Genomic DNA, 17065 nt, shown 5'->3' on the forward strand with positions numbered 1-17065 from the left:
GTAATTATTAGTCTTGTGTAGAAGATGTCAGCTTTAATATAGTAACTTGAATCTTTGATAAATTGCTTTATCAAAAATCTGTATATTGCCTTTTGCTGGCACTTCAGTCTCTGATCTGGTTTTCCTTGACCCTGAAATGCAACCTTTATAGGCACTGAACACTTTCTCACACAAAGGAAGGACACTTGTATTCTTCTTGTAATTAGTGTTACTATCGTTTGATTTATTTTTCTGGATGTGTGTTGTGCAGGCAATGGGCAGATAAAATTAGGATAAATAAAGTGCTGTTTAAATGATGGACTCTGTATTTGAAACCAGTTGAAAGAAAATCCTTGGACAACACAAAAGATACCATTTAACTTCAGAGCTCTCCTCCTTCCTATAGCCAAGGAGAATCTCATGAGATTTCTGGTTTTGGATTGTACTGATAAGGGGCTAACTTCTTGCCTGTTTCCTGTTCAGAGCTCTGTTTATGGTCTTGCAGCAAGTGTTTGGTGTGGGGTAGTGGTGGAGGTTTTTGGCTAGCTTCAATTAAGTGTGAGTCTAAGGAACAATATGTTCTAGATCATTTAATTTCAGAGTGAATTGCTTCATGCCCCTGACTGGCCAGTTCACAGTGAGATTAGTGTGACGAGATCCCCAGGGTGCAGCCTGGGATTGTGGGACCGCTGTGCCCCCTGAACTCTCTCCAGCCTGGGCTGTCTCTCTCACAATGCATTGCTAGTGACCAACAGCAAACCCCTCGAGGCATTGTGATCACTCAGCACAACAGCAAGTGGATCCCCATACCCAGCTAAATTTCATGAATGCTCCCAGAGCCACTCATGAATCGCACAGAGAAAGGCATCAGTCCAATCCCTTACCAGCTCCCAGCACTGTACCCCAGGAATATACCGTCTACTCTGCTCAAGATGAGCAGTGCAAATTTATCAATTGGTTCACCACTTCAACAATGGAAAGTGGACATACACCAGCCTTCACAAAACCTGAGCAAATTTGCCCCACACTTCATACAAACTCACTGGTAAAGATAAACAATTAAAGAAATTTATTGACTATAAAAGGTAGATTTTAAGTGATATTAAGCAGGGTGGATTTGATTTAAATCAAATTGATTTAAATCACTAGTCAGGAAGACTCGATTTAATCATGGATTTCTACATAAAAGTGCATTCTTGTTGGTTGTTATAACCTTAATACATATTCTTCACAACTCAGAGATAGATGTAGGTTTCATTTTTAGAAGGTACACACTTATACAGTTTTAAAGTGATTTATTTTGAAAACTTTTCAGGTTAGTTTTACAGCTATATCAGAAAATGAATGATTGTTTGGTTATTTCATTTACCAAAGGTAATTGAAGCATATATTTATGAAGTCATTGGGAGGTGAACTATCTCCAATTCAACAGGTTAATCATTAATATTAAGAGGATTTTCTTGCCATGCTGTATTAGGAGGAGAATATCACCAGACAGACATTTAAATTGTTTTATTTAACTAAAACAACGTTAAGTATTCTGGATTTTTTTTCTTCAACAGCAAACATATAATATTTTAACAAAACAAGCCTATGAATTTTTGAATTTAGTTAAGCATTCAGGTTTTTAAAAATCAGGGTTTTTTGTTAAAATTGATTTAACTAAAATAGTTAAATGAAATATTTTAAAAAACAAAACAAAAATTAAATCGACTATGTCAGCCAGGTCAACATGAGAAACTTAAAATATTGGTTTCTGCAGCTCACTCAGTCGTCTTCACCTTCATTTTCATGTTTGTTCATAATCTGGAAAAGAAAAACAAACTTTCCTGCTCTTTTAGGTCCCAAACGATTTCTCAATTTGGAATGAATTAGTCCAAAAGAAGAAAATATTCTTTCTACACCAGCAGAAGAAGCTACTGCTGTTAAAAGTGAGATTATCACTTCAACAGTCTCTGAATCCAAGTGCTTTCATGACTTCCACCAGTTCACTGGTGTGACTTTCTTTAAAACATCATCAGCAAACATCTATTTCTTGAATGGTTCACCCTTAGCTCTGAAGTTTTATTATAGTTGGCATTATGGGGGGATGATTGCTGGATGTCCATGTCATAGCCAACTCCTCTTCTTCAGCAGTTAAGGTTTGACCCTGGTACCGAGTATTAAGAATATTTGCAAGAAAATGAACTGGAGATAGTGCTTGTCCCGTTTTGTTTTTTTAATGCTTGTAATGTAACTCTGTCATTGCATATTTCTCTTTTTAAGCTCTCACTCGGTTCCTTCCAAATTTCAACAGCATCAGCAATAAAACCGCTATTTCCCTTCATTTTGTTCAAGGCTACAGCAATAGACTTCAGGGTACTCAGCATGTGTTCAACATTTCTCTTAAGTCCAGTGTTGAGAATTTTGGCTGTGACAGTGCCATCTGTTTTTTCACGATTTTGTTCACAAACTGTCATCAGATTAGACCAGTTCTTGATATAGTGCTCAAAACAGTCCACTACTGAGTTCCATCGCACGTCTTGTGGGAGAGTTAGCTTGGTTCTTCCCACTTTTTTCAGAGCAGCTGCTGCAAAGTGGTTGTTACGGAAGTATTTTGCAATTTCAACATTAGCCTTTATTTCTGGAACACTGAAGTCTTTGGTTAGGAGGTGCATCAAATGAGCACTGCAACTGTATGTTATGAGCTTGGGACTCTTCTAAATAATTTCTTCTCATCTTGGATACATTTGCAGCATTGTCTGTGATCAAGCTGCGTACTAGACATTTGAATTTTTTTTTCACAGTTTGTTGTAGCTTTTACTGCTGCTGCTTGTAAGTATTCTGCTGTATGTGCTTTTCCTGATGTATCAATTGTTTCTGTAGGGAAGACATTCGCTGCTTCTGTTGTCACACAAGCACATACAACAGGATCATTGTGGACATTGCTCCACCCGTCAAGACTCAGGTTAACAATTTTACCCTCTAGACCTTTTGCACACTGCTCAATTTCTCTTTCATACACTTTATCCAGCAATTTGCCTGCCACGTTTGTTGCATAAACAAACGGGGCAATTTTTTCATCAATTACCTCTTTTTGTAATCTGCTGGTTCTTATCACAAACTTATCTGTAGTTGTTTCTGGATGATGGAGATTTTTTTTTCTTTTTGCTACAGGTGATATACTGTGGCTATGTGACATACATGATGTGACTGAAACACTATCATTGGCAGATAACTCTGAAGCTATAGAAAATGATGGTGATCTTGAAGGTGGATAGTCTTCAGAATCCTGTATGTTGAGGATGGATTCTCCTAAACAAAATAAGTCAATGAAGTTATTTAATTATTATTACCATACTGCTCATTTAGTATTACTCATGGCTTTAACTGACACTCAGTACTACTGTAAAGGTGAAATTGTAAAAGGAAGATCTGCCTATTTCAGCTAGCTATTTTTTATCTCAACTGCATCTAAAATTATAGTACCATAGAGTAACAACTATATTTTTTGCTCAAACATGAGAATTCAAGAATAGTTCAGAAGGAAGACCGGCAGTCCTTAAGAAAGAAGTATGAAATGAAATAAAAAAGTTTACCAACCCGAAGATCCTGCATGTTCAGACATGTTCCTTTCATCATCTTCAACATAGCTTCCTCCTGAGAAGGAACGCTTTTCATGATGTTGATTCATTCACGCAACCAGACCTTGCATTTCCTTGTTGCATTGTTTGCAATTTGCACACATGCCTGTCTTACCTACAGGTAGAGGAACTTCATTAAAATATTCCCAAACTGGGTCTCTTTTACGGCCTGCTGCCATTATAGGTTTTCCCTTCCAGTGAGAGAATGGTATGGTAGATCTCAAATCAATGAAGGCTACACACAGAAAGATCTCAAGACTTCTGGAATATGCTGCTCAAACAGTTTCATTTTTGTTTCTACTGTCTGTCCCTCCCTTCTCACATTTTTCTCCAGACGTCTTCTCCTTGTCCAGATCTATTCCGCCCCCAACAATCTTCGATTCATTGAACTTTTTGAAACTGCACTTTTAAGAGAGAGTTAAGGGATTGACTCTGTGTACACGAATTTGCAGAGGAACAGTAGGGTAGAGGCCTGTTATTTCTCACGTTTCTCTCTCTCACTCTCTTTATTGATTTAAAAACATTTTTTTCTGTTAACAAGCACGTTATCTCTGGGGACACAAATCCACAGTTTGAGAACCGCAAAACTAAGCATCTCTGATGGTATCTTCTAGACTGAGCACCTAGTCCCATTGGGTAAATAGAAAGATTAACCTAAATAATCTATACAGAAGCCCCTGGAACCCAATAAAATTGGGTCCCTAATCCATGAACTATTGGAACTCATTTACAAAACTTTTCTTAAACATTACATGAATATATTGTCTCATACTATAGAAATAGAATTTATAATCCCTATTCCATGATGAGATATCTTTGAGCTCTAATGTGTCTTAACTAAAACTAAAACTAAAACTAAAAAAGCATTTTATCAAAAAAATCATATTTAAATTAAAAATCATCCGGGGCAGAATGAGGCCAAGTGAGCGAGGGAAAAGGGTGGGAAACGGACTAGGAGGTGGCGTACTCATGAGGCTCCTATGACAGCTCCCAGACACACTGGGAGGGTTAGAACCACTGTGCCTCCTCCTCAGCCACTTTTGTGCCCAAGGAGGCCTAGCCCAGCAAGGTCCTGCTGTCAGCAGAGCCTGGAGTGTGGGAAAGTGGACCAAACACAACTATCTGATGCACACTTTGCTGCAATCCTGAAGGTTTCAACTGCGCAGTCACTGAGGCCAAACATCAACAAACTGACAGAACTGAAGCATTGCCAGGTGTCTGGCAAACACTAAAAACTCTCTGGCAGGCGAAGAATCGTATAAAGTTGTATGACAATTTTATTATTTCTAGGAAATTTGAAATAAAAAATACCATATAAACATTTTCTTTTCTGAACAAAATCTTCAGTGACATTATTGGCCTGATGGGAGGATTTGAGGACTGGCCCTGGCCCCAAGCTAAATTCAATTTGAGACCCCTGGTCTAACCTGTTCTTAAAAACCTCCAGTGGCAGGGATTCCACAGCTCCCTTGGTAACCTGTTCCAGTGCTTAAATGCCCTCATAGTTAGAAAGTTTTTCCTAATATCTAACCTAAATTTCCCTGGCTGCAGATTACTTCTTCTCCTACCTTCAATGCACATGGAGAACAATTGAGCACCATCTTCTTAACATATTTGAACGCTATCAGGTCACTCTTTAGTCATCTTTTCTAAAGACTTAAACATGTCCAGTTTTCTTAATCTTTTCTCATAGTCATGTCTTCTAAACTTTTTCATCTTTTTTTTTTCTTCTGTCCTCTGGACTCTCTCCAGTTTGTCCACATCTGTCCTAAAGGGCAGCACCCAAAAATGGGCACGCTACTCCATCATCGAGCAGGATAATTACTTCTTGCATCTTATCCGCAGCACTCCTTTTAACACACCCCAGAATATTAGCTTTTTTTGCAACACATCACATTTTTGGCTCATATGCCATTTGTGATCCCCTATAACCCCCAGATCCTTTTCAGCAGTACTATTCCCTAACCAGTTATTCTCCATTTTATATTTGTGCATTTGATTTCTTTTCCTTTCTAAGTGTGGTACTTGCCATTTGTCTTTATTGCATTTCATCCTGTTGATTTCAGATCAATTCTCCTATTTGTCAAGGTCGTTTTGAATTCTAATCCTATCCTCCCAATGGTTGCAACCCTTCCTAGCTTAGTGTCATTCACAGATTTTATAAGTATACTCTCCACTCCATTATCCAACCTATTAATGAAATATTGAATGATTCCAGACCCAGGACAGACCCCTACAGCACCTCACTGGATAAGTCCACCCATTTGGACAGTGAACCGTTGATAACTACTCATTGAGTACAGTCTTTCAACCAGTTGTGAACTCACCTTGTAATAATTTCATTTACCCCACATTTCCCTGGTTTATATATGGGTATGTCATGTGGGACTGTGTCAGAAGTATGAATAAAATCAAGATATATCACATCTGCTGCACCTCCCCTATCCTTTAGGCCATACTGTCAAAGGAGGAAATAGGGTGGTTTGACAGATCCATGTTGGCTATTGCATATAACCCTATTATCCTCTGAGACGTACTTACAAATTGATTGTTTAATAATTTGTTCCATTGTCTTTCCAGAAATTGAAGTTAGGCTGACTGGTCTATAATTCACTGGATCCTCTTTGTTTCCCTTTTTAAAGATAGGTACTATGTTTGCCCTTCTCCAGTCATCTGGGACCAAACCCGTCCTCTGTGCATTCTCAAATATAGTAGCTAATATTCCCAAGATTACATCAGCTAGTTCCTTAAGTCCCCTAGAATGAATTTCATCAGACCCTGCCAACTTGAATACATCTAACTTATCTAAATATTGTTTCCCCCCCCCCCCCCAATACTGGCTTGTTCCTTCCCCCTTGTTGTTAATATTCATTATGTTAAGTATCTGGTCACCATTAACCTTTTTAGTGAAGACTGAAGCCAAGTAGGCATTTAAACACGTGAGCCTTCTTGGTGACATCTGTTAGCTCTCCTTCCCTGCAAAAGTGTAGGTCACTTCCTTTGTCTTTTTCCTACTTGCATTGTATTTATAGAAGCACTTCGTATTGCCTTTTATGTCCCTTGTCTTAGCCTTTCTGATTTTGTCCGTGTGTGGGGTGGGGAATGGAAAGAAGCCAAGAGCTTGACTCAGAAACTGAGTCTTCTGGTCCAGTGACCATACATCCTTTAATTCTAAACCATGAAGTGAACAACGGGGATGGCTCTTGTATCCTGCGAAGTGCAGTCTGTTCCAACTCAAGATGACTCCTCGGTCACTCTTTTCTCTAAAATGCCAAGAGGTTTTGGAACAGAATGCATGGACAAACTTTGCTGTTGCTATTGATTTTATGTGGAAGGTGCTCGGATACTACAGAAATGAGTGGCAGTATGAAATTCCAAAACAGATGTCCTTTTTAGGGTTTGGTGAACTCACATAACTGTTGAAAAAATGAGCAGCTCTATAAGTATATTTGATCAATATGCAAATTAGTCAACCATCCACCAATTGCAAAGATGTATTTAAATGATCAAAATCATTTATTCTGTTGACATAGTGCATGGACCTAGTGTTAGATGACAGGGAAGGGGCCATGTATGTTCACACGTGCAGCAGCGTGATATCCGATTGATACCATGCAACTGCTGCCATCTTTTCCCCTCCCCAACTGTCTTACCGTCCTAAGCCATTAAACATTTTCTGGGTTGCCCAGAGAGTTGAAGGGCAATTGGGACATTCTGTATTTGCTGGAAGAGATTAATCAAAAGACTGCCTGCATGGAGAAGAGGTAGTTTCTCTTTCTTCTGATCCTGCATTTATCCATCTGTTTTCCTATCTTCTGTCATGTTCAGAGAACCTGAGAATGGATTCTCTCGCCTTATCCCCCTGCCACCACCCAGCAGAAGAATGGATCCAAGGGGCTGGTGCTGCTCCTGCTGGGCTCACTGCACTGGAGGGAGCAATGACTGGTTTAGAAATAAATTTATCTGAGAGCAGATGGTGAGGCAGATTATTGTGCATCCTAGGGCGATGAGGCTGATGGGCCAGCTAACTGCTAGTGTCTATTAGAATTAATCAGGAAATGTTACACGTGATAGACAAGTGAAGCCATTGCTCCACCTGGGAAAAAGGAAGGAAGAGGAGTGGGGCACCCTTATGTGACAGATTTTCAGGGATGCATTTTGTTTTCCCAAGCATGAGAGCAGATGTCCAGTAGAGAAAGGACAGTTTAAAAAAAACCCGAATTACTTCTCTTTTTTGCTCATTCCTCTCAAGCTCCCTCTCTTTGTGCATGCCAGGTGTACCCAGTTCCTCAATACGTGCTCAAAGGGTAGACTTATTAATTTCCCTCTTGTTTTGTGGTTTGGCTAGATTGCAGAGGCCACAAAGCACTTAAAATGCTTCTAAAGAGGTCTAGATTAAATTTAAAACCTCCTTCAAAGCAGTAGGGGGAAGTCAGGAGTACTAGAATGTGGATGTTTTTGTGTTTACTTGCCCTTGTGCTCTGAATTGCAGGACAAGGCTTGGCACTTATTGTTTTCAAAGCACTTTACAAATATTAATTCCTCACAACACCCTGGCTATGTCTACACTACCATGGTAAATCGACCTATGCTATGCAACTCCAGCTACATGAATAATGTAGCTGGAGTTGATGTATCTTAGGTCAAGTTACCATGGGGTCTGCACTGCAGGGGGTCGACGGGAGAAACTCTCCTGTCGACTTACCTTACTCTTCTCATCGGGGGTAGAGTACAGGGGTCGACTGGAGAGCGATCTGCTGTCAATTTATCGGGTCTTCACTAGACCTGCTAAATTGACCGTCGGTGGATCGATCTCAGAACGTCCATCCCAGCTGTAGTGTTGACCTGCCCCCTGTGAGGAGAGTAGTTATTTCCCTGTCTTTGTAAGGGGGGGATTATTCTAAGGGCAAGTCTGCACTACAAAATTAAGTCGACCTAAGTTATGTTGACTTATAGCCACCGCAGTAATTAAATCGCTTTTGCATGTCCACACTACACTCCTGGTGTCAGAGGTTCACACCCTCACCAGGAACAGTTGCATGATTTAACTGTCAAGGTGGGGCATTGTGGGACAGCTTCTGAAAGGCAGCAACAGTTGATATAAGCAACGCAGTGTCTACACTGATACTGCATCGACCTAACTACATCGACCTAAGCATTACGCTTCTTGCAGAGGTAGAGTTATTAAGTTGGTGTAGTGGGCAAGTTACATCGGTGGGAGCTACATTTTAGTATAGACGCTTACAGAGTTAAGTCAATGTAAGATGCCTTATGTCAGCCTAACTCTGTAGTGTAGACCAGGGCTTAGACAGTCTTGCCAAAATCCGTTCAGTCGGTGGCAGAGTTTATAACTTGGGAGTTCTAATGCTGAATCAGTCTGTTAAACTATGCTGCCTCACTGAATGCCACTGAAAAAGTAAGTTTGTTTTCTGAGGGCTTAAAAACTTCCACAAATGTTTGTAATTGAACTAAATTAGGAATGGGACATTCATTTTCAGTTCCCAGGCAAACTCAGAATCAACAGTAAAATTAGGAAATCACTAAGTCCATTTAAAAGAAAGGGAGAAGGTCTATGTTGTTTAAACCCACTGAAATTTATTTGCTACACCATATTTCTCTTTCCATCTATTCAGCTTTTATTTTCCTGTTATCTATCTCCCCCCTAACCCCAAGCATATCCTGTCAGTATGCACCAAACCTGGCCTCAAAAGATACATGTTGATGGGGTGCGGTTTTGGAGAGGCTTATATTTTTGCTTCCATGATACATTCTGTTCTGGGAATCAGTAGAAGACTTCAAACCCCAGAGACTGGCTGTCAAGCCAGTAAAAACTGCCTTTAAGTGTCACCTGCCACCCCCTTACCTTGAGATGAAATAGGGACTTGAGACCCCTTCCACTTCTATCTCTTCTGTTCACTTCTTTCCTTGAACACAGCTCTTCCTGTTACACTTTGTATGAAAACGTACTGCAAGTTTAGGGTGCTGGAAAGATGCTGCCACTGCCAAATAATCTGGAGCTTCTGTCTGTTTATAACAATGAAGTGAAAGCAATTCTGCTGTTCCTTTAGGCCCCCCAGCTCTGACCTTTCCCATAACCAACTGTGAAACAATAGAGATAGGAGGAAATTAACTTAGAACAGGAACCCGGCTGAGTGGACTCAAGGGAGGCAGTTTCCATGGGCTCTCAAATTTACAAGTGTAAGGAAGTTTTTATTGCTTTGTCTGCTTTTGTCACACAAGTCCTTGTGCTGCAGTAATATCTCACTTGCCAGCCTTGTGAATGAGATGGAAGGTCACCAGCAGGCAGCCATGACAGCAACAGCCTTGGGGCCAGGAACATTGTCAACATAATCCTCCTGGTTCTAATGTTTCCTTCCCTGTTGTTAACAACACCACAGATTATTAAGTAATTGGAACAGGAGAGTGGAAGAGGTTATATACACAGTTAATCACTCTTATAAGGCTGTTGGTTTAGAAGAAGAAAAAATCCTAAAGCCTTCGTAAAAAATAACAGCCTCAGAAAGGTCTTGATATGGGACTTAATGCAGTTGGAAGCAAAGATGAAAATATTTATCCAGTAAGGATAAGAAGACAATTTCCATAGCGAGCAGAGGGAGAATTCTCAATGTCTTTCCAGAAGAAGGGTACAGACTCCAAATAACAGGATTTCAGCCAGGTCAGGACCATAATTATAATGACTTCCTAGGAGTATTAAGTTATATAGCATACCTACATGGTAGCTTTTTCCCTGCATTACAAACAGATATGCAACTGGACTTTCAGGAGAAGGATACAAAGTGCAGAGAGAGCTGCTTGGGGGAGGAGTATCACACTATCGCGCTTGATCTTTTCTTGTGCTTTCTCAAGCTTCAGAGCGAGAGTATCTGATCTCTCACGTGTACAGACTTAATATTGTTTTAGGGAATATGGTATGCTTGTCACCAGATTGAGTATTGCAACTCACTGAAAGGCTTGTTTACCCCTTACTCTATATTGTCATTGAATCATCTCTCTCGAGCTCTTGCAGTTCCTCTGCACAGATTCATTTGGGGATTTTCTTCTGAGGGACCTTGGAATTAATTGTCCTGCATACATTGAAAATACGTGCAGAATCATACACTCCTACCAGTTTCTGATGAGGAGAGAGTCCAAGGACAAGATCTGAGGGGATTAGGTTAGTCTTTCAATGTTTTTACTCCAAATGGTCTTTACTAAATAAAGATTTGAGAGAGAACCTTAGCGGTGCTGGAAGCCACCTGATCTAATTGTGCAAATTTTTATTGCCTTATTTCAACCCAAATAGTTTGGTCTCTTAATCTTTTTTTTTCTTTCTTATTCCTCATGTAAAAAGTAAATTATGGCCACCCCCCTACCTCCAACCCATGATTGCCATCCCTATTGACTGGGCTGGAATCCACTGTATGGGAGAATATTTCTGAGGAAGGGAGGCCTCACCTTTTATGTTTTTGTCCTTTGCCCAAATCCAGCTGGTGATTTGACTTTGCAGAACTTGGTCTCTAGCAAGAGAGCTCCTGTTTCTGTTTGTTGGTCTTTCTGTCTGTCTTTCTTATCCAGTGTCAAAGTCAGATTCAAGACTCACAAAATTTGTCAGACCACTCTGTTTATTAGCAAAGCGCTTTGCCAATGCACCCAGATATGTGAGCCTCCTGCAAAAGCTCAAGCTAACTTATTTAAACAGATAAGGGAAAGCCAATTTAACATAAGAGACAAAAGGAAGCAGAAACTGACAAATATACATACATATCTTATTTGCATACTAACGTTTACCAATCTCCTAGTTCAGTAGGAGCTCTAAGTTAATTAGTTTGAGGACCCATTGTCTCACACTCCTTAATGTTTCTCTTCCTGACAACTATATTTCAACAAACCCTTCAAGCAGCATTTCTTTAATGAATTATAATTTCAATATAATTCATTCTACTTTCACACCAGAAAGTGATACAATAGAGATCAAGGTCAAGAAAGGAAAGGTGGCCTGAAATATAGAGGGATTGTGCAAGATGAGCAAGGTTTGAATCCTGCACCTTTGATTTAACTAGGCAGCATGGGTGGGCTGGTCAGAGGTGTTATGGTTAGTACCCATGGGTCTATAGCTCATTTCTATCTTCTAACTTGGGTCCCTGGGGAGAGTCCCATAATATTCTCATTCTGTGAATCAACGGAAAGGAAAAATAAGACAACCACAGTGATGGGTAGAAAATAAAACCCTACTGTTTCTTTCTCTGAGAGTGTGGAGAGATGTGCACATAAAGCCAGTCCAAGCTTTAGTAGAGACCCTTCCTAATACCATGAATGAGTCTTTCATTCTGGTAGCAGCTCAAGCCCAGTCTGTCCTGTACTCCTCTCATGCTCTCTTCCCCCTTGCCTTCTCTCCCCCCGTTCCTAGCTCTAGAATGAGGTTCCCTTTTCTGGTCCACTTTTAAAGACAGTCTGTAGTAACTGTATCATTCTAATTTCCTCCTCTTGTACAACAATTCTGGCCCCTTTCTGCAATTACCCAGATCTGTCCTTTGGACCCTCTCTTTCCATCTGCTCCTATTCTCTGCTCCTGAGAGAGGGATGTCATTCCTACCAGCCACTGCCTATTTACTGTGTGATATGGCATACTGCCTGAATTTTCAGTGTGGTTTCTAAATTACTCTTGTTCACCACACATGCAAAAAAGTTATGGGCTAGCCTAGTTGCATAGTTTTAGAGCTTTGTTGGGGTCATATGGCTGAGTTGTTTTTGTCTTTATCTCACATTACACTTACTGGATCTGCTTGCTGCATGAGGGTTCTCAAACAAGATACATCAAGAATAGAAGTGATCAAGGAAAGAGGAACAAAAGATTCATGACAGGTGTGTGGAGAGGGGAAGGGCTTCCATGTAAAAAGATACATTTAAGAGGCCTAGAATTAAGGAGGAAGAATAATGAGAAGCAGTTAAAAGTATCTAGAAGTTTATTTGGGTGTTCCTAGTTACCCCATCCCAATACAAGAGTAAGGTTGCATGTGGTGAAATGAATTTTAAAATACTTTTTATGTGACTAAGAATAGAATTTAGAGTTTCACTAGCAAATATAGAAAAGGAGTACTTGTGGCACCTTAGCGACTAACAAATTTATTTGAGCATAAGCTTTCGTGAGCTACAGCTCACTTCATCGTATGCATCTAAGTCTCTAAGGTGCCACAAGTACTCCTTTTCTTTTTGCGAATACAGACTAACACGGCTGCTACTCTGAAACTAGCAAATATAAAAGTGCTAACCGCCCTGATGTTTCTCAGCATAAACTGAATCCCAGCTTGGTCAGGGAGAAATGTCCTCCCATTATACACACTTGGATTCACGGAGTTGGTTTTTGTTTGTTTTTTGTTTTGTTTTGTTTTGTTTTGTTTTTTGTTTTGTTTTTTAAAGGAATACTTGTGGCACCTTAGAGACTAACAAATTTCTTTGAGCGTAAGCTTTCGTGAGCTACAGCTCACTTCATCGGATGCATGCAGTGGAAAATACAGGGGGGAGATTTTATATACACAGAGAACATGGAACAATGGGTGTTACCATACACGCTGTAATGAGAGTGATGGTAACACCCATTGTTCCATGTTCTCTGTGTATATAAAATCTCCCCACTGTATTTTCCACTGCATGCATCCAATGAAGTGAGCTGTAGCTCACGAAAGCTGATGCTCAAATAAATTGGTTAGTCTCTAAGGTGCCACAAGTACTCCTTTTCTTTTTGCAGATACAGACAAACACGGCTGCTACTCTGAAACCTGTTTTTTTAAAGCTGCTTTCTGAAACATCTGGACGAGATGGATGGTCCGTCGGTCTGATCTGGTGCATCAGGAAGAAAAGGATATTAATACTGGTCTATTCCAGTACTGCAGAGAAACAGGATACCAGGCCAGATGGCCCATGATGAGGTCTGTCTGGTATGGCAGTTCTTAGTTCCTAAGTAACCACTCGCTGAAAAAAGCTGAATGGTTCTCCTTAAGTGCCCACCAGTGAATGTCGTTCTTAAAATAGGAGGAAAAAGTAAGCTGAAGAGCAGCATGTCTCTTGCTCTCCCTTCACAACAGAACCTGCTGAGGGTGGAGGTTTTTTACCTTGTAATAACAAATTAAATACAAGAATATGAATGTGGTTAGGCGTAAGTACAAGATGTTTGGCCAGCACAGGAGAAAAGAACAATCTTGAAATACTAATAAATTGAATATTAAAAAGAAAGCATTATCTTGCAGTTCACTACCTAGACTTCTTATTTGATCTCCTGTGGTCAGCAGTTTAAGCCAGACTTCTGAGGCATGCAACTTTGTGAAGCACTGGTGTGGAAACATAGGCTTTCAACATTGGCCTGTGAGCCTTTCAGATGAGTGTCTAGAGACTGTTTAAGACAAGTATTTCACTTTCACTCTTTGTTCTTAAATAGATTCCTTGTGTGTACATGAGGCTTTGTGTTTCATGCAAATCCTTTCTGCATCCATAACATTTCCCCTCTGAAACCCTTTGTTTAACTGGAGTTTACTGTAGTGAGGAGGGAATTGTATTTTTAATTTTTTTATTTATCTACATGGTTCTCTGTTGGAGGCTCAAGTGGCTTTGTGATGAGAGCTCATAGAGCTGGGAATTCTAATAGCTGCATCAAGCAACAGGGAGAAATAAATCTCTTTAAATAATCAACACACACACACAAAACAGTGTGGTCTAACAAATGAGCATAGGGCATAGAAATCATAAACTCTAATCTTCGTTTGGCCATTAACTCTCACTGTGTGTGCTTGAGCTAGCCACTTAACATATCTGTGCCTCTGTTTTCCTGTGCATAAATTGGGGATACATATCTACCTTTATCATGCACATGGAGATCCTCTGAAAAAGATACAGTACTTTAAATATGTTAAACATTGTTTATTGTTTTAAGGACGCTTTAACAATAAGAACAAGAGCTGCTGAGGCATCTGTTTGATCCTTTGAGATAACGTGCACTGAACTGCCTCATTAAAATCCACTCTGTGGCTTAATGGAGACCTTCTGTTTCCAGCACTGCCAGTCCCTAACCTTTATGGATGTACACGTTTCTGAAATTGAGAGTACATAATGCATAAGCATATCTATTGGTAAGTGAAATTTTCACTCTGGATGTGGTGAGACGCTGATTAACAGCAATTATAAATTACCATTTTCTCACCATCTTTCTGCTAATGCAGCATGTCTGTCTCTCCTCTTGATGTATAGTTGCCATTTTATTTATTTTTAAATGAAATTCATTTAAAAGGACAAACTGGAAATTCTGAGAGCTTTTCATATGCTGGGAAATTGTAGTTTTGTACCCTCTAGAAGGTGATGTTTCCTGAACACACTTCTGGTGGGTATTAGTCAAAAAATAGTTCTAGTGAATGCAAGCCCTTAAATACAATATCTGTGACATATATTTCAAAATAATAGGGGCTTGGTAATGCAGTGGCTTAATGCACCAGCCCTTCACTAGATGGGTGCAGCCTTGGCTTAAGTCCCAAATGAAATGTTTGGTCTCAGTTTACTACTTAGAGGTCAAATCCGTATTCTAAATCTGTCACATAATTGGGTAGCACCTGTTGAGGAGAAGCCCAAGGAATAAGCCGAGGGTGCTGCAGGTCAGGTTTATTTGTATTGGCAACGCTGTGGAGGTGGGGGACAGGAAAAGCAGCATGGTGGCTTCACTGCACTCACCCACCCCTTTGCAGGTCTGAACCAATGTGCATTGAGGAAATTCACACACTGCCCCTGTTTGCTCTAGTGGCAGTTCCTCATGGCAGGCACTGTGGACCTGCCTACCTGGTTTTGAACTAAATCCATAATGCTTTTCAAATGCTCTTCTGAGCAGCGCCTTTTTATGTGTCACTTTCACCTCCCCATTTTCAGATGTCTCCAGGCTCTTCTGGCCTTGCGCTGTCACTGTGTCTCACCTCTGTAGTGTGTCTTGGTCACAATGAAATTCATTCAATTTGAAGGTGAGAGAAATTTAAAGCAAGTATTTTTAAGTGTCATGATGAAAGCTTATGCATTTTAGGTGAGATTGGCAAGGTCATTTTTATCCAGGATTTTGGATTACAAATAGTCTCTAGATGCCAACCTTCATTGTGCACACCCTGGTGTTTATAACAGTTAGAGCTTCTTGCAGTAACATGTGCATTGGAATATCTAGAGCCCCAGACAAGACTAATATAAAAATATACATGCTCTTCTCATGTCACATTTCAAGAGCTAATGCTGCAATCAGCTTTGGGCAGTGGAATGTCCTCAAGAATTTGAGATCCAGTGGAACATGAAATCCATTTCAGAAAGATTAAATGTGGCATTAGTGTGGTTTATGCTAAATAGTGTTCTCTGTAACTGCCTTTTGGAATAAACTGGAGTATTTATAATGATGAGATTCTGATAAACTTGCTTATTTAAAAAAAAAACAAAAAAAGCACCTTGCACATTATTGCCAAAAGGGGCTTGCTTTTTTTGGAAGTGAACCATGAATGCAAATGTGTCTACTAGGGTCATGGGATACCAAAAGGGGCATGCAGGCTGCAACTACCATATAAGGGAATAGAGACCATATATCCTCAGGACTAGAGCCTAAAATGCTCCACATCCTGACCGATTGTGATGCTTTCTCCTCACAATCATGAGGGGTTGTTTATAGAGGGCTGGGAGTGTGGGTGGTCCAGAGGGATTTGTAAAATGCATTGTGTATATGAAACACCTTGAATCAGGAGCTCCTGAGTTCTAATTCAAACTGTGCCACTGATATTTTATGAGCAAATCACATAATCTCCCTGTGCCTCAGTTTTCCCTCTCACTCCAGTTTCTAATAGGCAGGTGTCATTATCCTAACACACAGCAGGCACTAATTGGTCCCTCTGTCAGAAGTCTTAGCAGGAGGCCAAGGATTAAATGATTGACAGAGACTGAATACTTTAACCCCTACAGATGGTCCCTCAGGCCAGTGCTGAGGCACGTTAACTAAACTTGTTCAAGGTCACAAAGGAAGTCCGTTTTAGAGATGGAACTAGAGTCCTGACTTCAGACCACTGGTCCAGCCCTCCACTCCCTCTAATTACAATATGTGGTGCGTAAATAATGATTCAGAAGCTATTGTGACTGAGCTGCATCTCCCCTCCTTAATGAGTCAGGAGGGTGATGCCTTCAGTGCTGTGGTAAATGGTCCTCTAGACCCTGGAAATCAATGAGAAATGAAGGGAACTTAATTATAGGCAGTGCTGGTAGCATTGCCTGTAATTAAGGGTGACCGACATTTCCCATTATAAGAGCCTGTTTTCAGTTGCTTATAACTTAGTCAAACTGTAACTGTTTGGCTTAAGATTTTCCATATTGGGTGTCTTCCTCAGGCTGAATTGTTTTGGAAAATGACAGCCGAAACAGTTCACCTATGTCCAAGAACAGGGTTAAGGGAAAATAGTTGTTTTGCC

The 17065-nt window shown here is 40.2% G+C and overlaps 1 protein-coding gene and 1 long non-coding RNA gene across 4 annotated transcripts in view; one reads left to right on the forward strand and one right to left on the reverse strand.

Moving 5' to 3' along the window:
- Positions 1–17065, forward strand: part of GTF2E1 (general transcription factor IIE subunit 1) — an 89003-nt gene that overhangs the window by 53114 nt on the left and 18824 nt on the right. The window lies entirely within an intron of this gene.
- On the reverse strand, positions 3229–9509 carry LOC141984483 (uncharacterized). The gene is made up of 3 exons (XR_012638745.1): positions 9466–9509; positions 3562–3717; positions 3229–3273 (listed from the first exon to the last, which is right to left on the reverse strand). It is a non-coding gene; the product is annotated as an uncharacterized LOC141984483 (long non-coding RNA).

Source organism: Natator depressus, chromosome 1 (assembly GCF_965152275.1).
Source record: "Natator depressus isolate rNatDep1 chromosome 1, rNatDep2.hap1, whole genome shotgun sequence".
NCBI lineage: Eukaryota > Metazoa > Chordata > Testudines > Cheloniidae > Natator > Natator depressus.